Source organism: Miniopterus schreibersii (genome assembly GCF_964146895.1).
Source record: "Miniopterus schreibersii genome assembly, chromosome: 12".
Taxonomy (NCBI): Eukaryota; Metazoa; Chordata; class Mammalia; order Chiroptera; family Miniopteridae; genus Miniopterus; species Miniopterus schreibersii.
Window position 1 is genome coordinate 18,407,987 of NC_138112.1, and position 23,280 is coordinate 18,431,266.

At 39.7% G+C, this 23,280-nt stretch overlaps 1 protein-coding gene, 1 long non-coding RNA gene and 1 pseudogene across 3 annotated transcripts in view; 2 read left to right on the forward strand and 1 right to left on the reverse strand.

Annotated features, from left to right (window-relative positions):
• The window catches only part of CNTN5 (contactin 5), a 968,886-nt gene extending 963,600 nt beyond the window's left edge, over positions 1-5,286 (reverse strand). Inside the window, exon 1 of the mRNA XM_081155637.1 lies at positions 4,965-5,286. The gene's annotated coding sequence lies outside the window, so the exon portion shown is untranslated. The remainder of the gene's footprint in view (positions 1-4,964) is intronic.
• Positions 5,287-5,399: 113 nt separating this feature from the next.
• On the forward strand, positions 5,400-23,280 carry LOC308565894. The gene is made up of 3 exons (XR_014000086.1): positions 5,400-5,495; positions 21,118-21,165; positions 22,309-23,280. It is a non-coding gene; the product is annotated as an uncharacterized lncRNA (long non-coding RNA).
• On the forward strand, positions 15,421-17,597 carry LOC308564876 (cullin-4A pseudogene; annotated as a pseudogene). Its single transcript has one exon. The product of its transcript is annotated as a cullin-4A pseudogene (transcript).

Here is a 23,280-nt window from a genome sequence, read left to right on the forward strand (position 1 = left end):
TTATCTAAATTCTCTCTTACCTTTATATTTGATTTAGTGTCCAAAAAGTTTTTTCATACTTTTAAATATACAATTAAATATTTGAGAAAATAAAATTTAAACTTCATACACTTAAAAGTAATTTTTCACCAAATAAATATGCCATTTCTCTATTGGTTATCTCATAAATATAACCCCAGCAACTAGTAAAATATTTGTGAAAATAGATTTAAAGATCTGTTTGCAGCTCCAAACACATTATAAGTATTATTACCCTATTATAATATCTCTTTCAATTAAAACTCCCTAAGATTTTTAGCCTCATAATGAATGTTTGTGCCAACATTATGACTATCAAGTGGAAGAAAATTCAATCCACCTTTTATAATATAAGTGATCAGCAAAATTTATCTTCCTAAGCTCCATATGCTATAGTTACTACTGGATCATAATGGAAGATGAGTTGTTCTCCTTCTTGGACATTTAACAGGTATAAAAATGCTAAGGAGCAGAATCCTATCCCCCTCATAGAATATTATGTACATAATTATACTTTTCCAGTCAATAGTCACAAAAGAGGATTTTTGATCACTCAGATAAATGCAATACTTTCATCTTCCTCCTTGCCTGATATACATACAATTACTTAAAATTTCTATAATGTTCATGTTAGCCACTTTAACCCTTAAGCAGGTCTATATTTTAGGGTAAGGACACAAACTATAAAGGTGTATTTGCAGGAAATCTCATACAAATACATTAATACCTTGCTTTCTATCAAGATCTCAAATTTTTTCGTCTATACAAATACTTGGAATCATGACTAGCATAAGAGGAAATATGCGGTCCTGCCAAACGTTGTAAAAGAAGTCCACTTGTTAAAAATAAATTAAAAAGTGGTACACACAGGGAAGCAAGTTATTAGGCCATTATGGATTTTTAAGGGAGCATTGAGAAAATCAGGAAAAAAAATCAATTTTGCCCCTATGCTGTCAAATGCATCCAATGCAGTTTTGGAAGGGTATAAAAATGACAGTGATCCCAAGGAATCCCAGCTTAAGAAAGACATGGGAAGAGAACATGACTGTACGTTCTAAAATGTATCAAGAATAATAAATTTCACACAGTTTTATATTAGATTAAGAAATGACGGGTTCATTGTTTGTTTTTTAAATTTACTTCCATAAAAAGACAGAGCTTGATTTATTTTTTGAAGTTACTTTATGGCTAATTTCTATAGTTCCATTCCTCCGTCCTAAAGAAAACAAGAGTTTCCATATTTTGGCTGGCTTTTAAGTCTTATGAGCCAATATTTAAGACAGCTATAATGTCAAAAATACAATATGCACTACTTCTGCATATGAAATTAAAGACCTGTGTTTTAACTTAGGGGCTTGATAGGCATGAAAATGCTCTACATTTAGCTTATACACATATTTATCATAAGTAAAACATAAAGTTAAATATAGTCATATATCAAGTTCATGGGATATAATTAATACTGCTAAATAATTCTGATAAAAAAATAACTGGAAAACTGTATTTTCCTAAAAAGTAAATATATATATAATAAAACTATTTAAAAATTCCTTTTAGCCGGACAGGCATAGCTCAGCAGTTGAGCATCGACCTAGGATCCAGGAGTTCAAGGGAGATCACCATTGGATTCCTGGTCGGGGCACATGCCCGGGTTGTGGGCTGGATCCCCAGTGAGGGGAGTGCAGGAGGCAGCCGATCAGTGACTCTCTCATCATTGATGTTTCTCTCTCTCTCTCTCCCTTTCTCTCTCTGAAACCAATAAAGATACATTTTTTTTAAAAATTCCTTTCATACCTACTTTATCAATGAAGCACTACTGAATTTGTTTTATTTTAATGAAAATAATTAACCAAAAAACTGTTCAAGTGTCTGGGGAAAATATAAACTGATACTATTCCATTTATCAGAACCCTTCTAAACATTATACATTTGAATTTCAAAAAATTATAAAACAGGAGAAATTAACTGAAAGGGTATGAAACACAGAGATGGGACATTGTTCATAATAGTTTTTAATCCTAAATCTTAAGTATTAATGAGTTTTATATACTTCATTACTTTTTAAAATGTATCAGTCTCTAATGTAGAGTTATTGATCACAAACGCTCAGAAAATAGACCTCTGCAGAGATTCTACTGCTTTGAGCTTCCGACCAGCCTCTTTCCTGCTATAAAGTGCTAAGAAGTTCATGTAACATACTATCACAACCTTATAACACTGATCTAAAAAATATCTTGTCTGAAATACAGACTTCTTTTATATTTGTATCTTCCGTAATAAGAAAGATGAATAAATCTGAGCTCTTGAAGTCAGATTTTTGAGACAGCAAATTATATGGACCCATTTATATTGAGAGAAATAAATGTCCAACCTCTTTGTAAATTTTTAACAGCATATTTAAAAAGAGAGACAATTAAAAACCTATGAGTTATCAAAATATGTGTGGTAAGATGGATTCAGCAAATCCAACACTGTAAAGATGTTGGCCTCATAAACCCTAAATTAATTTTTGAGGAATGGGGGGCACTAACCTCTACTATAAAACTTTTTTTTTAGTAGATGGAACTTAGATATAGTCATATCATCTTTACACTATTACAGCCATCAAGATAAGTTTTCTTTCTTTCTTTTTTTAAAAATAAAAGCATACCTCTTGTTTTATCTAGAAATAAGACAAACTCCAAAATCACTTGGCCAGCAGAGCATCCCCTTACTTTCTTCATTTGGAGAGCCCTCTACTCTACCCTTTATTGACATCCTCTGGCCTTATCACTAAGTCAGTATTACCATTAAACCACACTCTAACCTCTACCTTGAAGGTGGCAAAGGTTTTTTAAGCTGTTAAATAAAAAAGACATTTAAAGAAATATATAATAGTCAACCCTGAGACATTTTTAAACTTAATTGAGCACATACAATTGAAGTAAAGTTTCACAAGCAACTAATTTTTAATTATTCTTAAATAAGCACAGTCTATGTGTTCATTCATAGTTTGATTTTGGTTCATCTCCCAAAATTAATAAAGACGTCAGACAACCTCTTAGTTAAAGTACTACTCACCTGAGGAAACGAGGTATTTCAGTGACCCATTTAAAAAGTCCACAACTGCAGCTTCTCAGATCTATTTCCAAATACATCCTTGCATGCATGTGCCTCAAAAGTTACAAAGTCTGGCTTTTAGTTAATCTATTGGGGTAATGTCCTTTTTTCTAACTTTTGAGAATTCTAACTTTCTATTCAGTTGTGTAATGAAATCAAAGAGAAATTAAAATTAGTAGCTTTTCTCTTTATTTTTTAGTTTCCCAAAGTTTTAAATATGAACAATTAAAAGGCTCCACCAAGCCCTACACAACACATTGCCATTCATATTGTAATAAACACTTTACTGATTTTTCTATTTTCAAATATATTTTATATCATCTCACCACACTCCAGCTAAGTTACTTTTCAAATTCAATTTTATTTTTTAACCCACATTTCCTTCTTTAAAAAGTTTTTAACTTCAAATGTTGTGCTTTGTTTCCTTCGCTAAACTTAGTTGGTCTTAGTATGAATATCTTTCCATTTTTATTCAATTGTTTCATGTAACATGTTCTTACATAGTCATATTGTGTGTTTTTCCATTTTAATCAAGGAAACATATAACTCTGAGACTCAGTAAACTGGTCCACATTGGACTTATAATAGTTTGAGTATGAAGTAGGAAAATATGCAAAAAAAAAATTTATGAGTTTCCTAAGATTGACAATAGGCACTTTGAAAAAACAAATAATGACCTAATCAGTACTAATTCTTTTGTCTAAGGTCACAATATTAATAATGCTGCACTCCTTTAAGCTTGCTACGATAGTCTGTAGTTCTGTGGCAATTCAATAGTCCTCAGTTATGCCTCTAATGATTTTTAAATTTGACCCACTACTTATCTGTCAGTATCCTTTAAGGCTAATACCCTAATAAACATTTACTTCCTATATCCTTATTTCCACAGTGAAAATTGAGAATCAAGGCATAAGCATGGCACCTCTAAATGATTTTCTCTTTTAAATACATAAATAAGAAGAGTAGCTGCATGGAGGTAAGGCATTTCACAAGCAACAGCTAAAAAGTTTTTTTGCTTCCAAACCTGCGTTGTACATGACCGCAATTAACAGTATTTTTCACGCTAGAGAGCTGATACAATTTAAAAACAAGAGAATTCCAAACTATTTCGTGGACTCTTTGCCCGATAAAGTTAGCTAAAACAACTCAATTTTTTTTTAAGGTTGTCAGAGTCATTTTCTCAGCTGATGGTACACCATGCCCTTGGGTACAGAGGCAAATTAACGTTTTCCCACTTTTCACTGGAAAACTCAGGACGTCTGAACACACCCTCGCGCTCCTTTCTGAATCCAGCACACCGCCACCCAACATTCGGCAGACGCCTCACCTCCCGAACTTTGCAGAACTTGGCTTCACAGCCTGCCCGCGGCGCCTAAGTTCCGCACCGCCCGGCGCCGCGGCCCGGGCTCGGCCCCCACGCGCCGCCGCCCCGCGCCGCCGCCCCGCACCGCCGCGCCCGGGAACGCGGCCCGGCGCTCAGCAGCCGCGGTCTCTCCGCGGAAAAGCCCCTACCCCGTCCTGGCCCTGGGCGCCGCGCATTCAATCGCAGGGACCCACGCGAGGACGGAGCGGTCGGCAGGAAACACACCCACGCGCCCTACCTCCCCTGCTTCAACTTTTCTGACCTGAAGCCCCAGCGGAGAACAAGGGCATGTTCAAAACCGAGCAGCGGCAGCAGCTGTGTCTTACAGTTTTCACACCCCGGCACCCCGGCACCCCGGCACCCCGGCACCCCGGCGAGGGCAGGGAGCGTGGCTCCGCCGAAGCCGGCGCCAGACGCTCAGCGCCGGGCCCCCGGAGCGCACGGCCCCCGGCGGCGGCCGCGGGGCGCGCGCGTCGCCACTCACCCAGCAGCCGCCGGCTCGCCGTCCTCGCTCCGCGCCGCTCAGCGCCCGTCCGCCATCCTCCGCCCGCGGCGCAGTTCGGGGAGCGCAGTTCCCGGGGCGCTCGCGCAGCCGGCGGCAGGAGAGACCTGCGGAGTTTTTAATCCTTCAGCGGGAGCCCTCGGCCGGCCCGGCTCCGCCCCGGGGAGACGACCCAGGGAACGCCTCCTTCCCGCCCCGAGCTGCGACCGCACTTGGGCTGCTGCCTCCCGGCCGCTCAGGCTCCCGCGCTCCGTAGTTGGTTATATTGGGGAGCAGGTGCGGCGCCTCCTCGGGCGGGTGCGCGGGGCTCGCGCGGGCTCCGCCAATGCGTCCGCGCGCCCCGCGCCGCGCGCCTCTCACTGGCTGTGGCCGCCGCCGAGCGCCCGCCGCGCCGCGCCGCCCCGCCCCGCCCCGCTCGCCCGCGCCGCCGCCGCGCCCGCGCCCGCGCCCCGCGCCCCGCGCCTCGCCGCCTGTCGCCGGAAAGGCTCCTTGAGCGTGTCCCCCGGCTGAAAGGTCTGTTCGCTTCCCGAACGGGTTTCTAGGTCTCTCGGCTCGTCTGGCGGGTTAACCGCTCTTCCCCTCCGCGCCTGAGGACAGGGGCGCCCCTCCCCCGCCCCTCAGCCCCGCGCGGGGCCCCAGTTTAGCGAGGGCAGATGACAGAGCAGAGGACGTGCGGGTGCCGCGGGCTCGGGAGGGCGCGACCAGACTGGAGCCCCCCGCCCCGGTCCCGCGGCCGCCGCCCCCGCTCTGGCTCCGGGCCCCCGCTGCCTCCTGCGCGGCCGGCCGGCCCCGGAGTGGACTTTCTCACTTTGGAGAATTTCTGGGGTCCGGGCTGGGAAGCGCCTCGCTTTGTTTGCACACTTCACGAGTTCTGTGCTCTTAGGCTCCCTGACTGTTTTTATATTTCCCCTTGATTTCTGTTGTCCCCCCTCCGCGACAGTTCTGAATAAGCTGAGGAAATAGTTGGCCGCGTCTAGCCAGCACCCCCCGCCTCTGGGTGTTTATATCCCAGGGGATGTAATTGGGAACATCGCGCAGGTAGTAAATCCCCAGCGTGGCAGCTTTAGTGCCATTGTTCCGCGCCCCCCCCCACTTTTCCTCCCCGAGTCCCCCTGCGACCCCCTTGCGTGGTCCGATGTCGCGGGAGCGCGTGTTCAACGGAGGCTGGGGCGTTTCGGCGGCGGTGCGTTTCCGCAGGGAACGGGGCCGGCACCCGTGAGAAACGGGGAGGGAGTCCCGCGCGCTGCTGTCACTTTCCGCCCGGGTCTAAAGGAAACTTGCGGGAAAGCCTCGGGTCACCCCGCCGCGGGCGCTGCCTGCTTTTCACGCGCGCGCGCGCCCAGCCTGCCCCCGCGCGCGGGCCGAGGCGCCTGCTCCCTTCGCTCCCCACTGGGGTCTGGGGGAGCCCGGGGCGCGCCGCCCGGAGCTGGAAGCCCTCCTGCCACCGCCGGCTCTGTTCTTTCCCCCGCAGCTTTCCCAGGGATCCAAGTGAGTCCCTTCCCTGCGCCTGGGCTTCTCCCCATTCATCCCACACGTTACACAAACATCCAGGCTGAACGGCCACCCTCAGGGTCTAGGCTGGTGTTTTTCGTTCCACAGCAAAGACCAGTCTGTGCGTTCACATTTAATGCTTCTCTACCCTCCCACATACTTTTTATGTTCTTCTTCCCCTCCCCGCTTCCCAGTAATCAGGTGATTTTCTTTATGTGTTAACTGAGGGATTGCTGCTGAGATTCCACTTCTCTGGGCTTTTTCTCCCCTTCGCTGGCTCCACTCGTGCGCCAGGCTGTTGGCTCACAGAGAAAATCAACCCAGGGCTTTTACCACCTCTTTAGATTTATCACGAAATAGGTTCAGAGTCTGAGAGCTGAAAGCGTGTGTTTCTCTAATGTGCAGTTGTTTTGCCTTGAAACGTTCGTTGTAATTGAGCACATGCAGCCTTACTGGGGGACCTGAGGGTGAGCTTGCTTGCAAGTGTTCTTCACTTCCTAAAACACCTTTCTAGTACGTGACTTAAGGATTTTGGCATTTACATCAGTATCTCGTGTATTTCATATACTTTCTTTTAACTGGCATTTCAGAAAGGATTGAAGTGGGCTTATCGGAATTTATTGAATTAAAAATTAATCAAAAATGTAGGTCAGTCTAAAGTGGTAGATAATAGTAGAGCTACGAAGCCAGGAATGGGGTTTAGAGAGAAAAATGCATTTATATTTTGTCAGAAATGGCCCCAAGTTTACCATTAAGATAGGTGGTGGCTAGCGTAGAGAAGGGAACACTATTGGCCACATGCATGATCTGTAGCATCCTACCACAATAAACCTAACAAGGAAATTTATGTTTTAAATGATATAGATGGATTCAGTATTTCTCCTTTTTAATAAAAGAATCTAAAGGTTTATGATGTTTTGACTTTTTATAAAGGAAACAGTGTTATTACAGGTATTGGGATGAACATACTTTTGCAACAAGTAGATGATGTAATAATAGCATTTTTCCTTTCAAGGTTATCTGATCATTTAGAGGGACAGAAAGGAGATGGTGAGTCTGGTTAATTAGGAATAGTAAGGTCTGTTTCTGTCAGTTCAAGTTTGGAATGTTAGCTTCAAGTCATAATTTGGGAGTGACTGGGTTACATGGCCACAATTCTGCAAGACACAGAATGAATGAGTATATTTTTATTTCTTTTATAACTTACAATGTTCCATTTTATAATATGCAATTATATATTCTATATTAATATTATGTGTATTGCAAATTAACATCTATATATGTACTATAGATAGTTAATATTAGTCTTTCTGACTTCTATATCTTTCTGAAAATTTAGAATTTCAATATTATGGAGTTTATTTTTGTGCAGCATATGTTTTTAATTGAGTTTGGAAAGTGAGGGATATGTAGATGGTGTAAACCTCTGTATCCTGTTATATGCACAGGGTTCAGGTATAAGCATGTTGGCATCTAAAAATAGAAATAAAAGCAGTGCATAAAGTAAGAAGCAGAAAAACTTTTCTTATAGGATGTCTTCCAAGAAGAAACAAACTACTTCAAATTTTCCTAGCACCCCTCAAATCAGTTCAAATGCATCATAACTAAAAGTTTCTGTTAGTATCATGTGAAAATGAGATTTTAAAATATTGCCCTGACTTAGAATTGTCTTTAACATATTGTCCAGACTTAGAATTAACATCAGAATGTTCATGCCCCATTATAAAATCCCAATGTTGTTTACTTAAGTATAGTGATTATTGAGAGATCACTTGTTTCTCTATCTCAGAATATTAGTGACATTTTAAAATTAAGCAGCTTATTGTCTACCCTGATTAAAATATCATTTGAATGTTAAGTGAATTAAAAATACTGTTTGTAAGCTGGTTAAGTGGTTTAGTGGGTCATTTTCTCCATGCTATGGTTAGAGTACCTGGATCTCGCTGTCTTGTTGCTTATCTGATCTTGTTGTCTAACCATCTTTGTGTAAATGTCTTAATCTCTTTATCTCCTAGTCCCCAGTGGGCAAGTGAGCAGATGCAGCACATCTGCAGCAGTTGAGTTGCCTCTAAGCTTTTGTCTTTTTTGTGTTACAGATTTTTTTCTTTAAATCATGCCCTCCTTTCTCTCTCCTTTCATTTGATTCACGTAAGGTTCTAGGTTCTAGTTAATAGACCATAACTACTGTTATATCTCTACATTTTATGGTAAAATCTAGGGAAACAGAGCACTATTCAATTCAGTTCAATCCTTTCTTTCTTGAATCACCTGCTTTGCTTATTGGAGCCAATTTCAGCATCTGCATTTTCTGTTTTCATGTTTTAATCCTCTATGTTAAACGGTAGAAAGAATAGTGAATGTGAAAGTACTTAGAAATACAATTAAGGAAATAAAAATCTTGCATTCTGGGTATACACTGGTATTCCCTATAAATATAAATAAAATAGGAAGACCCAAAAGTAAACTTTTACTTAAACTGGACAACCTATGGTGATTTTAATTTTATTTTGTGTTTCTTAGAACATCAGTTTCAGTACTTATATCGCAGCTGTTTTATGAAAGCAGAAATAAACATATCTTAACCAGACTCGAGAAATATACTGACTTAATTAATTTAACAACTGCTTCAGTTACCAACGCTAAGGAACACAGCCTACTTTGTAGATGTCTTGATAACATCTGCAACCAGAATCATTAAGAGGTATGAAGAGGCACTCATTCAACTGTTTTGATGCTCGTGGTGCCAACTTTTGCTTGCAGTGGCTACAGACATGATTGAGCCCTAAGTTTTCCTCATGCTTATCCTCTGTGACATCTTGATGTGTAACAAAAATGTGCTTCCTTAGGAAAAAAGAAAAAACACTGGCAGTTAAACTAAGATTATAGGAAACAGGAGTAAAATTTGAAATCTTATTAATTTAAAAGTAAAATTTATTTCTTATTAGCTTCCATGCAGTAGTTTTGTTAGATAAGCACTTGCATATTTTTTTAGATATATCTTCAGTCTGCGGATGCCTATCAATTTTAATACACTTACTTTTATAGGATTCTAATTTTCATTTTGTGTAGTGATCTCTATCCAAGATCATCTAATATAAAACTGTTTCCATAAGGACAAAATCCAGGACTCAATTTTTCATGACCAGGTCTGTCTCCAAATAGTCTCTGTTTATACACTACTCTTCCAAATCTGAGATAAAAATCGCTTGTAGCATCTTATATTCTGTCTAAGTTAATGTGTCTTATTCTAAAAGATTTCCCTATGTGTGTTGTGTCTCTTTCCTGTCTCCCATTAACTTGACATTTCTTTGACTTATTTGCACTGTATCAGAGTAACCCACCTTCAAGAAGTTGCTATTAAGTACCATATCTGTCTTTCTGTTTCAGCCCTCCCTAGTTTCATTTCTATCTGGAGTCACTTTTTCTCTAATTCATATTTACAATCCAGTTTAAGGATTTTATGTGCATGTTTAGAACTGGGCTGTATACTTCCTATAGCTCAGAAACTAAAACCTTCCCCGAACTCTGCTGAAATTTTGTGTTCAAACATTTTTACTGGTTGAGCAGTGTGCACACAGGAAGCCTTATCTGTTTGTCTGAGATTCACTCCAGGAGACTGCGTTATGAAGCAGAAGCCAGATATTTTCACCACCTGCTTTTCTGTTCACCAGTAAGCCCGTAGTTAGCAATTGTGACCACTAGATGGCACTTGTGTTCTAATTAGGAATGTCATTTAGGTGTCCTAGGGATTTTCTGATTTTTTAGGGAACTGAGAGGAACCCCCAAATTAGCAATTGGAGCTATAAGAATAGTTATATATGCAGCCTAACATACAACATCTAATAAACACATCAGCAAGTAGTAAAGTGTCAAAATACTTAACAGGTGAGTTTTGTACTTAGAGGCAAAATAAGAGCTATTAACATTTGTTGAGGGCTAACTCTACAACTAGGCATTGAAGTAGGTATGCTTTAGATGAACTGGTCCATTTTATCCTAATGGCCTACTTGTAACACTGACTCAAATAGTTGGCCTCCAACGAATATTCCTAAACATTCACTGAACCAATCCCTATTTTTATCAGAGTAAATTAATCAAATCAACAAAAAACAAGTTGTTGGTACCACATGCAGAGAACAGACCTCATATATAGAGAATCCAATAAATGGAAAATAATTTTAGCACAAGTGCATAACAAGATAAAGTATCATATTAAACCCATTAGTTGGCAGTTTATGGCATTTTTGTATATTCTGAGGGACATGATTCATTCATGTAACATTTATTATGAACTTACTATTCTAAGCACTGTACAGAGTTAAATGAATTTAAATGAGGTTTTAGCAAAACTTTTTTTCATATACTTTAAAAGTGAATACAATATATTCTCTCATTCTAGTGTTTTGCCTGACTAGTTGGCACATATAGCCCACAATTTTGGAGGAAAATACATAGTTTAACAATAATTGTTGTTTTGCTCAGAAGAGATTACATTTTGCTGTTTCAAATTTATTTGCCATCAATCTTATTTATATCCTGTTTGTTTTGTTTATAGATTTTTTTAAAAATTGTCCTGCCCAGCCAGTGTGGTTCAGGGATTGAGCGATGACCTATGAACCAGGGGGTCACAGTTCAATTCTCAGTCAGGGTACATGCCAGGGTTCAATCCCTAGTAGCGAGCATGCAGCTTATCAATGACTCTCTCATCATTGATGATTCTATCACTCTTCCTCTCCCTCTCTCTGAAATCAATAAAAACATATTTAAAACAAAAATCACTGTCCTATCTCCCTGTCAGGTTCAGCCTGGCACATGGAAATAGGGCTGTGTTCTTTCTACCTGACCCACCACCAACCATTGCTCATGGTAACTGGTAACAATGAAGGGATCCGGACCCCACTGGTGATTGTTTTAATAACGCAGGAGACCCCCCTCTGGAATAGCTACATTGGCTTTGCTTGCTGACAATGGTAAAAACTTGTTTTGTGTCTGTGAGATTTTGAAAAATAATTTATAAGCTATGCCAGTACAGATAGAACACCAATATTTTATGCTTAAGTAGCACGTTTCTTGTAAGGAACCTAAGCCCATTTAATATGGCAACAAAAATTAATCAGTATAGTATAGCTACATGACACCGCTTTCATACACCCCTCATTATTTCCTGTGTCAAATCATCTGTGCAGACACAAACTGTGTATGAAAGGAAGGAATGATACACTAAACCTGCTTGCAATGCAGTTGGTGAAGAGCTGTTCCTAAAGAGATGAAAATAAATTACTTCAGGTGCCAGAGTACAATACAATGCAACTTTACTATCAAACTTTAATTGATTATTAATTATTAGCTCACAAAGGGATGCCAGTCTTGTTGTAGGGAAAAGAAAGGAGCCGATGTTGGATAGTCCTGAGGGAAACCAGAAGACCGAACAAGGTGGCATCATGTTGGCTCAGGCTCATGCCAGTGATGGTTGCTAATGAGCAGATACTGATAAGAACCGAGCAGCAAAAGAAATAATATCAAAACCCACTGGAAAACAGTATGAGACAAGAAAGAAAAAAAATGACAAAGTTTGCTGGAAAAATTACAGCAGGAAGTGTTCTGTGCTCATAGTGAGCTTTAAGGACAATGCCACCAGCAGTAACAAGCCCCAAAGGGTAGGAAGCATGTGGTTCTACTGTGAAAATCTGCACAGTTAATGTGTAATGAGCTATTAGTATTAGTGAAAACTGCATGTCGGACTAGAAGTTTGAAAGCGTTAATAGCAACGTTATTAAATTGGAGCTTTTCAATATTAGACGACTAAAGAATTACTTTTTTAGTGAGGACAAAAAGAACCCAATTTCTAGATTCATGGAAAACTCACTGGGAAGACTGAGCCTCTGCAGCCCCTTTCCACTGCAGGCCACCATCTGTTTCCTGGGTCAGCATCGCCTGTTGCTAATTTTTTGCATGTGTTTTCCTGGCAAAGTAGAGGACATGCATGACAACACTGGATTTAAGTTGAGGAAACCACAGCTGTCCTGTCTTCCCCACACCCAAAACAGGACTGCCTATTTCCCCTCCCCTTTCATTGTCTTTACCTCTGTTTCCACATGACCTAAATCAGGGTTCCGACGTCTCTGATTCTCTTTTACTGACATAAACACAATTTTATCGTTTGTTAGTTACTTCAAAATGAAAATACACTTTCTATGAAGAGTTTTAAAGTCTAAATTGTCAACTTGGATATATTTTTGTGTTGAGTAAAACACATTTGTGCTTCAGTTTTCACTAACTCTTGACTGCAATTGTGTTCGCAGTTTGTTTTAAATGAAAGCACAGGAACCATTTTTAACGTTGAAAGAAGTGAGTATGGCATACAAAGTTAAGAGGCGTTCTTTCTGATATCTCAGCTGGACCTGTATTCTCAGTGGGCTGACTGTCTTGCTTACTGAGGGCAGAGCTGACTGTGGTAGAAGGAGCCAAGCTTGTCTTTCCCTACGTAATTAAATTGGAAGTTACATTCTTTGCTTCCATCGAAAACTGGCGTTATGATTATTTCCTGTGAAAATAAGTTTCCAAGTAAGTATCTTTAACTCTTAATCAAAGTACAAACAGACTGAGGACAGTTTATCATTAAAATCTCTGTGCAATTTGGATTTTTCACCATCTAATTCTTGACTCCAAAGCTTTCTTAGTATATAATCTGCTTATTAGTTAACATTAAAAATAGCACAAGTAAATATTTATTCCTTCTACTTCCTATCTGGGGATTTATTTTTCTTATGTAAAATATTATTTTTTGGCCTTATACTTAGGAGTTCTGAAATTAATTTTTGTTTAGAGGATTCCTAAATTGAGGTTCTTTGTGCCATTGTTACTTGGGTAGGTGTATTTAAAATTAGGTTTCTGTCTCTTTCCATGGTAGATTAATATGCTAACTAATACATATTGTCATTTTTAATTCACACATTTCTTTAATAAATGTCTTTACTACCAATTATGACGCTGCATTAGATACCATGTATACCATCTCTACTCCGAAGGAGCTTGTAGAAGGACCAAAGGGCTTTAATGGAGACATTCCCAGGATTATGTAGGAAGATGGGGGAGAACATCTCTTCATGCACTGAAGGGAGCTCACCAGTGACACACCCATGAACTGGTTCAGAAGAATCAGTAGAAGAACTGGCCAGAGGTGATTAAAAATATCAATGTCTACATCTGTATCCATAGCTACACATCTGTAGCTATACCTTTATCTCTCTATATATAGATATTTATAGCAATATCTATATCTTTCCAGCCCTGTGATAACAACACAGTGTGTTGTCACAAATTCAGGAAATTTAGTGTTCAGGAAAGATAAAAATAATGAATATGGGTAGGTGCTGTAGTGAGAGAAAGTGATATTGGAGTAGGTAGCAGCTCAATTAAGAAAGGATCTATATCATCTTAAGAAACTGGAATTATTACAAAGTTTTAATCAGGAGGAGATAATTCTGTAGGTGACTAGGCCTGAAGCACATAAATCAGTTGGAGGGCTTAAAATATTTGTAGCCATAAGTCATAGAAGAAGAAACTGGAAAGTGGATTGCAGACACTTCCAGGATGAGGGACTGGAGGGACTTGGGGTCTAACTGGGCATGCAGGCAGGTGACAGAGAAGATTCACTCTGCGTTTACTCTCTTCTTCTAGGAAAGCAGAACTAGGTATACCATGCTGCACAAAATAGACAAGGAACAGACTTCACCCTTCCAGATTTTAGCTTTTATTGGTAGACATAAAACAAGTAAACATGACATTACTCTGAATTTGTTATGCTGAACAGAACAAAAGGAGAACTCTAGTTGCTCAAAATTAGTGCGTTCAGCTGCAATGCAGCATTTTAAGGGATACATTTACGGTACATATGAGTTGAGTTTGGGAGACAAGTGACAAGATTCAACTGTGTAATACTTAAGGAAGTTGTGTTGAATAATACTGACTGCCTATATTTAGAAGTCATATGTCTTGTTTTGAAAGTAATCAGGTGTAGCTGGCAGCTGATGCATGGAATAAATCAGTTTACTGCTGAAAATAATGACAGGAGAAGAGGTCAGGGATGACAGTGAAACCTTGGGGAACATAGCACCTTAGAGTCATAGAGAAATAAGGACCAGTACTACACACCAAGGAGGGAATATTGTGTATGTAGGAGGAGAATCATGTAAAAAGATGTCAAGGAAGCCAAAGCTGGAGAGAATGTCCAGAAACAGGATGTGCGTAAATGCACAGTTCCAAGGAGAGAAAGGAGTTCAGGATGTAAAACCAAGTTCTGATTTGTTTTTAGGAGAATACATAGGTGTGCTGCAGTTATGAAAAGATTATCAAAATGTTAACATATTTGTTTTAATGAAAAAGAACGTCGGGGAAAGGTTGAAGTTCCACTTGATATAACTTTATTTGGCTGAATTTAACTTGGGGTCAAAAGTACTAATAGATTTGAGGATTTTTTTTTCCTGAGGAGATGTTTCTCGAATATATATCATCTTATTATTCCTGTCAGTTATTGGTGGTGGTGGTGTTAGAAAGAAGATTAGATCTTAGGGATTCAGTTTCTGGAGACTAATCCATATATAAAACAAATATAGGTATTTTGTACATATACATATACTAATCATTTTACTCTTAGATTTTTGAGTATCATTTATTAAAACCAAAAGCACACTGTAACGTAGAGCCCTTACAAAGCATGTGTATCGTTTTATATTAACACTCACCAGTTCCCAACTGAGAGAATCTAAGCATAGGGAAACTTGCTCATTTAGATTGGTCCCAGTCAAAGGCCAAGGGCTCAGGTGCAGTCAGCAAACAGACTCATCTAGATGGGCAGTGTCCACCCCGACCCCAGCCAGACACGAGCCGGCTGCCCACCTAGATCCCAAAGTCCGGCAGGCTGAAGAAAAGGGTGAGGACTCTGCAGATGGCACGCTGCGGTGGGACAGTGTTACCTGCTGCAGACAGATCTGAATTGCCTGGTAACTACACTCAGGACACTGGGCAGAAGCTCCATGAGGCAGTGAAAGCCATACAAAGCAGTATACCTCCATCTGATACAACCTGGAAGAGCTCTACCAGGCTGTTGAAAATCGCTGTCCTCATAGAGTTTCCACAACGCTTTACAAGTAGCTCCACCAGGTATGTGAATATCATGTCCAAGCACAACTCTTCAGTTTAGAGAAGACTCACTAGATAGTGTTTTATTTTTAAAGAAGATTAACACACGCTGGCAAGATCATTGCATCCAAGTAATCATGGTCAGACACATTTTTCTGTTTTTGGATCGCACTTATGTACTTCAGAATTCTGTGCTTCCTTTCATCTGGGATATGGGATTAGAACTATTTAGAAAGCATATTATTAGTGATAAAATAGTTCAGAGTAAAACTATCGATGGAATTCTGCTATTGATTGACCAAGAAAGAAATGGTGAAGTGGTTGACCGAAGCTTACTGCGAAGTCTGCTGAGTGTGCTCTCTGATCTTTAGGTATATAAAGATTCGTTTGAACTGAAAGTTTTGGAAGATATTGTTTATATGCTGCAGAAAGTCAAACATAAATGCAAGAAAGCGAGGTTCCAGAATAGCTTAACCATGTAAGTAAATGTTTAGAGGAACAAGGAGACGGAGTAATCATGTGTTTAGACCACAGCACACGGAAACCACTGATCACTTGTGTGGAGAAAGAGCTATTAGGAGAACATTTAACAGCAGTTCTGCAGAAAGGACTTGATCACTTACTTGATGAGAACAGAGTGCCCGCCCTCACTCGGATGTACCAGCTGTTCAGCCGAGTGAAGGGTGGGCAGGATATCCTGCTGCAGCACTGAAGTGAGTACATCAAGACTTTTGGGACAACGATTGTTATCAATCCCGAAAAAGATAAAGATATGGTACAGGAATGCTGGATTTTAAGGACATTGTGGACCATGTGATAGAGGTGTGCTTTCAGAGAATTGAGAAACTCATCAACTTGATGAAGGAATCCTTGGAAAGGTTTATCTACAAGAGGCCAGATAAGCCTGCAGAACTGATCGCAGAGTCTGTTGATTCAAAATTGAGGCATGTAATAAAGAAGCAACAGATGAAGAGCTGGAGAGGATCCTTGACAAAATCATAACAATATTCAGGTTTACTTGTGGTAAAGATGTCTGAAGCATTTTATGAAAAAGACTTGGCAAAAAGACTCCTTGTTGGTAAAAGTGCCCCAGTCGATGTTGAAAAAAATCTATGTTGTCAAAACTAAAGCATGAATGTGGCACTGCTTTCACCAGCAAGCTGGAAGGCATGTTCAAGGACATGGGGCTCTCCAAGGACGTCATGGTTCCTTTCAAGCAGTATATGCAGAATCAATATTCTTACTACGGGAGACTGGCCAACATACACACCTATGGAAGTACATTTAACTCCAGAAATGATTAAACTTCAGGAAGTATTTAAGACATTTTATCTCGGAAAGCACAGTGGTTGAACACTTCGGTGACAAACTACTTTGGGACATGCTGTTTTAAAAGCAGAGTTTAAGGAAGGAAAGAGAGAATTCCAGGTGTCCCTCTTCCAGACTCTGGTGCTTCTCATGTTCAACGAAGGGGATGGATTCAGCTGTGAAGAAATGAAAATTGCCACTGGGATAGCGGACAGTGAATTGCAAAGAACGTTACAGGGCCTGGCATGTGGCAAAGCACGAGTTCTGATTAAAAGTCCCAAAGGAAAGGAGGTGTAGAGGCTGGGGACACATTCATTCCCAACAGAGAATTCAAGCCCAAGTTATTTCGAGGCAAGATCCTTCAAATTCAGGTGAAAGAAACCGTTGAAGAAAGTCAGCACCACTGAGAGGGTGTTTCAGGACAGATAGTATCAGGTTAATCATCAGAATAAAGACAAGAAAGACTCTGGGTCATAATCTTCTAGTGTCTGAATTGTATAATCAGCTGAATTGCCAGTAAAGCCTGGAGATTTGAAAAAGAGAATTGAATCCCTCATAGACAGAGACTATATGGAGAGAGACAAAGACGATCCAACTCAGTACCACTATGTGGCCTGGTATTTGGGCAGCTGCTTTCTCTCAGCGAGACACGGGAATGCATCTTCAGAGCAGTGAAGCACTTCTCTGCTGCCTCCAGGGCTTTCTGGGATTGAGCCAGCACGGATACTTTGGATTAGAAGGAAAGGAGATGATTCTTGGATAACCCTTCATAAGGCTTAAGGATTTGCAAATGGCATATGTATCTTTTCACCCTCCAGTTCTTCCTCATGTTCTTTTAGGGGTTTAAATTGTTTCCACTGCTCTGTGCAGAATGACCTTGGGATTGGACAAGAAGATAGGCGGTGTTCTTGTGGCAAAAAAACTGAAAGTTTGGTTTGTTTTTGTGCATGTGATCATGAGTGCACAGTAAAAAGACCCTCTATGCTGCCTTCTTTAGCTACAGAGATTACTTAGGTATTCCTGAAGATAAGCTACCTTAGCTGATGAACACTTAGATGAAAAACAAGAACCTTTAATTGGTGAACATTAGGAAGAAAGTCAGTGTTAAAAACTGGCTTGTTGATTATGCATTCTAAATACTGGCATCTGTTTGTTTCATTTATTTTTAAAAAGTTTTAAACTTTGATGGCCAATTTTTCTCTAATGAGGTTTCTCAGTGAGATCTCTGATGTGCCAAGAGGACATCGGGTCTGATGTGTTTGATGAAGTGAACCCATCAGCGTCTTTATTTCCATGGAATTATTCATGAGTTTTCTGTTTAAGGGTTTGGGGGGATAGTGTGTTCGTGTTAACCATTCTAAGGTTGAGTCTAGTAGTCCTTCTTTTTTGCATTGGGGTAACTGCTGTTTGATTTTTTTTTTAATTGCAGTATTTGTATGATTGGTATAATAAAGTTTGTTTTTGTTTTTATAATCATGCACAGGGACAGTCATTTTCTGTGCTATAACCACTGTAGAACGTTTTATAGAAGACTTAAAGTCTTTACTGTGAAGCAGAGGTTATTTTGTCAAAAGATTAAAAGGCTTTCATTGGCAAAAGAAAACAAAAACCCAGTCAAGATTAGTCATAACTAACATCTCTATCTCTTTATTAACAACACAAGCGAATGCAACTAAAATATGCTGTGACATTCTTAATTGTAAAATACTGTCCAATATATGCTCATTGTCACTAATGATAAATTACAAATAGTACAATCTTGAAGCTCAAATCACTGTTACTAGATAAAATAGGGTGTCATCTATAATTTCCCTCTGACAACAACAAAAAAGCAGAAGAGTTCTCCATGCAACCTGTTCAATTCACTTAGAAATGATTTGGTACAATCTGAAATAGTCAAATGCCAACAAAAAAGAAAATATATTTCAAGTTCATTTTGGAACCTGAAGAACAAATTAAAATATATCTTAGCTATTTTCAGAAAAAGGATGAAAAAAGCTTTTTCTTAAAATAGAGGAGGTATTTTCCATATCAAGGAATGGGCTGACATAAGCCTTCACTATTATCTTATAATGAGAACGCAAAATTATTTTTACAACTTTTCTTGAGTTTGTCATAAGTTAATTTGGCATATGCATCTTTTTAATTCTCTTGCATCTTCTGGAGATGAGTGTTTAAATTTAGCCTTCGAAAATTTTCTATCTACTATATAAAAAGCTAAACAAATACATATTTTTATTTTGGTTTATGCTTGTAGACATGAATTTTAATTAACTCAGCAAAAGCTGATAATAAGATTATTAGCATGTACAAAGTGTGCAGTTAATAGAAGCAGAACTAGAGGCAATTAGTGGAATTAGGTGTTTTTCACCGAGACACAGTTTCCTACATACTAATTGTTTATGCCAGTCCAATCACTGCAGATATCACTAATGGCATCATTAAATCTATGTAACACTACATTATAAGCACTAAATAGACTTACTGATTTGGTATCAGACTGGCACAGTGATGAGCTTATTAATATTTTTCATAACTTATGTATACACTGGGGAAATTTGGTTTCCAACAACATTTAGCTTTACATAGTTTTGAAAGATAAAATCATGCTTACTCTGCCATAGGTACAGGGCCTCTATGTCACACTCTTAAAATTATTCAAAAATTTTTAAGATTTATAATTTTATGCAGTTAATTTTTTTTTTTATTAATAAAGCTCTTGAAACTCATGAAATAAAAGTTTTGTGCTCTAAAGACTCCAAAAGTGGAATAGGAGAACATATAGTAGTAATTATTGCTTTTTGATCTTAAAGGTTCATTATTTTACTTTTTATACTTTATATTATCCAGTGGGTTGGGCATGCATGCAGTGTTGAAGGCAGAGGCAGTGGCCTTCTGATTTTTTTTTTTTTAATATGTTTTTATTGATTTCAGGGAGGAAGGGAGAGGGAGAGAGAGATAGAAACATCAATGATGAGAGCCATTGACTGGCTGCCTCCTGCACGCCCCCTACTAGGGATGGAGCCCACAACCCAGGCATGTACCCCGACCAGGAATTGAACTGTGACCTTCTAGTTGACACTCAACCACTGAGCCACACTGGCCGGGCCTAGGACCACTTTTTAGAAACCACTAGTTTGGGGTAATGTCAGTTTTAGAAATCAGAATGATTTGGCTAATTGTGCTGATAAGATTAAAGCATTTATTAATATCTCCATATATTTACAATCTGCATTGGATTCTTCACTTCTATCCCTGTAAATAGCTTATGTGAAATTCATTGCATAAGAAACATTTAGCTACCGAGGTTGTAGGAACTCAGACTCCAGTGGTAACTTTCTGAACTAGCATTTTCTAAACGGTCCTTTTCCATGACTTATTAAGCGTATGTGTCAGCAGTGTAATGCAGAATTCCGTATAATCAATAGGGAAATTATTAAAAGTCTTCTAAAATGATACACACACACACACACACAGAATCTTAACAAGTTAAGGGAATGTAACCCGATGACATTAACTTTTCAGAAATTTTTATCATAAGGGTCAAATGAATCAAATGAACCCATATAAACATGAGGTACCCTCAACCAGGTTGAGAGCAGCTATAATTAAATAACCACTATATTTGATTAGAAAATTGAAAGGCAGTGTATTACTTAAGCCTCTGTAAAACATGAAAGGACCAAATGTCCTAAGACACAGACATGTTTGGTTACCTTTTACCAGTTCTCTCCCATCCCCTTTCCACTGTCCACTGTCAGTATTTCCCAAGCCAAACAGGCCCCTTCAGCAGCTCTTGTTTCCATTACCCTCCCTGTCTGAGATCACACATGTTCCTGTTTGTTTTTAGTTCGATTGCCCCTTTTTTCACCTTCCCATCATTCTCTTAATTCCTCCTCCTGGCAGCAGTTCTGCCTACACTGTATGACTCACCGTAGACCCCCCATCTCTGCCGGTCCTACTTCCCCTCCCATTACCATAGATGCGGACAGCAAATGCCCTGGCGCTGAGCAGGCAAGACACAATCTGTAGGGGAAAGGCTTGAATAAATACAATTTTTGTTCTTATTACCAAAAGCAAAATAATGAATTCCAAAATGTAAAATAAAAGATAATTTTTCAGTTTCTGTCCATGGGCTAGAATACCTGCTTGTAGTTTCGACTCTTTTTATAGTAATATTTCTATTTCATCCTAGATTCATAGCCGTTCTGCAGGATCGATCAATGTGTCGCTAAGAAAGCAGGTACTTTAAACAGTAACTGAGTCCCTTTCCCAACCCCAAGATTCAACCCCTGAGAAGCAGCGGGGAGTGGAGGAGTGTTTTCTTGGTACTACCAAGACTTGACATGGCATCTCTATTTCTGTGCACTCGGGGGGGGGGGGCGTGTTTTTCCCTCTTATCTGCATCGTAAAGTTACTGTCCTCCAGCCAGAAGAAGTCTGATGGGTACTTTCCTCTTTTATGGATTAACAAAGGGAACGACATACGAATGCAGAGAACGGACCCTCAGTTTTGAGAGGAGTGTAGCCTGCTCCATCCATTTGTAGCACAGCAGGTTCATTTCCAGATTAATAAGTAGATGTCATGTAGCGTTAAACCTTAAATAAATGTATAAGCAAAGATCAGAAAACACAATAAAATTCTGCCAACATGCTGTAAATGACGTCTACAAATTCAGTTACGTAAAATAGTCACATCATTGCTGGGCAGAGTAAGGAGCTGCTTTCATCTGCATTTAATTCAAATTCACAATATCAAGCAACCCGCTGTTAATGGGTGCTCCTGAAAGGTAAACACCCCAGGCTGATGGAAGAAAATGTGGGACACTGTATACCAAAGGCTAGAGAAGTAATTTTTTAAACGGACACAAAAGTTGCCTTAAGATGAAGATGATTTCTATCCAATAGACGTTAATCGATGCTTAGAGGCAAACGTGACTGCTAGGGGAAGATCCTTACAACGTCTAAAATGGCCAGGTGATGGATATCTAAAACATACTAAGAACATCTGAATGAAATAAAAACAGGAAAACCAATAGACGATAATCAGTACATATTAATGACCAGTTAGAAATATAAGCCTCAGTCTCTAACAAGCGTATGGATTGATACTCTTAACAAGAAATGAGAGAAACGGAGATAACGTACAATTGTTAGATTCTACTTTTCATCTTCCGTGAATGGCAGAAATATGTCTCATTTCTAGTAAATGGCAAGGACACAGGAAGACAAATTTTAGGCTTTACCAAGAGTATATAAAATGGCCAGCCTCTTGGAAACTTCAGTAAAACAATATTTATTAACTTACCCATGCATAAGCCCGATACTGTGTTTTTGGAAATACACTGTAATCTTCACTCTCTTCTGTATTCTCTCCTCTATCACAGAAGATGGAGGATGGGAACACAGTTTCCGAAATAGACGACCATCTCATCTATTGCTTAGATTTCTCCAACAAGAAGCAGTGACGTGGGATTTGGAAGGTAGCTGGGCCTGTTGTGACCGCAACGGACAATGGATGGAGCTCCGCAGATGTGACGTTTTCCCAGCAGCCTTGCGATGTCTTCCCGTCAGTCACCTACCCACGGACACTGGGGGGGGGTCTCTTTCCACTCCTTCCATTCCCGACGCCATGGAAGCCAGGAGGGCGTATGAGAGCTAACAGCAGTCTTTCCTGATATCATGTATCAAGCTCATCCAAGGGTTTTGTTAGCCGTTCTCTGTATTAAATGCCATTCTCTAAATTTGTGGAGTGGTATCTCACCCTATACCGACTGATATGTAAACTAATGCCACTTACGGGTAAACTATCCCACTAAAAAAAAAAAAAAAAAAAAGGAAACTTTACCCTTGTATAAGAGCACATTACATCATCATAGCAATGAGTAGTCACGGGCTTCAAAACTGAGCACTGCAAGGAGAATGCATAAGTAAAATATGTGAATGGAATGCTTTTGAGCAGTCAGAAGCAGCAGCATAGAAACAGATAAAGAAGCATGGGTATGTCCCAGAACATTAATGTTGAGAATGAAAGGAGTAAAATGATATGAATGGTGTGTAAATATACCTGTAAATTAAAACATACGCACTCAGCAGCCCTCCATAGTTCATGTGTATTTCAGAGCATATTAAATAATGACAGTAGGTGCATAGGGAATGGAAGTGTTCAGGGTAGCAGAGCAGAAGAAAGGGGGAAATAAAATAAAAATAAAATTAATCAGATAATATAAAACCAAGTAAGTTCAATACACAAGGGATAGCTTTGAATGGACATGTGAATGCAACGGTCAATGGGCTGAGGAATACAAAGTATAAACTCTACACCTAAAGATCAGAAAGGAAACAATAAATACAATATG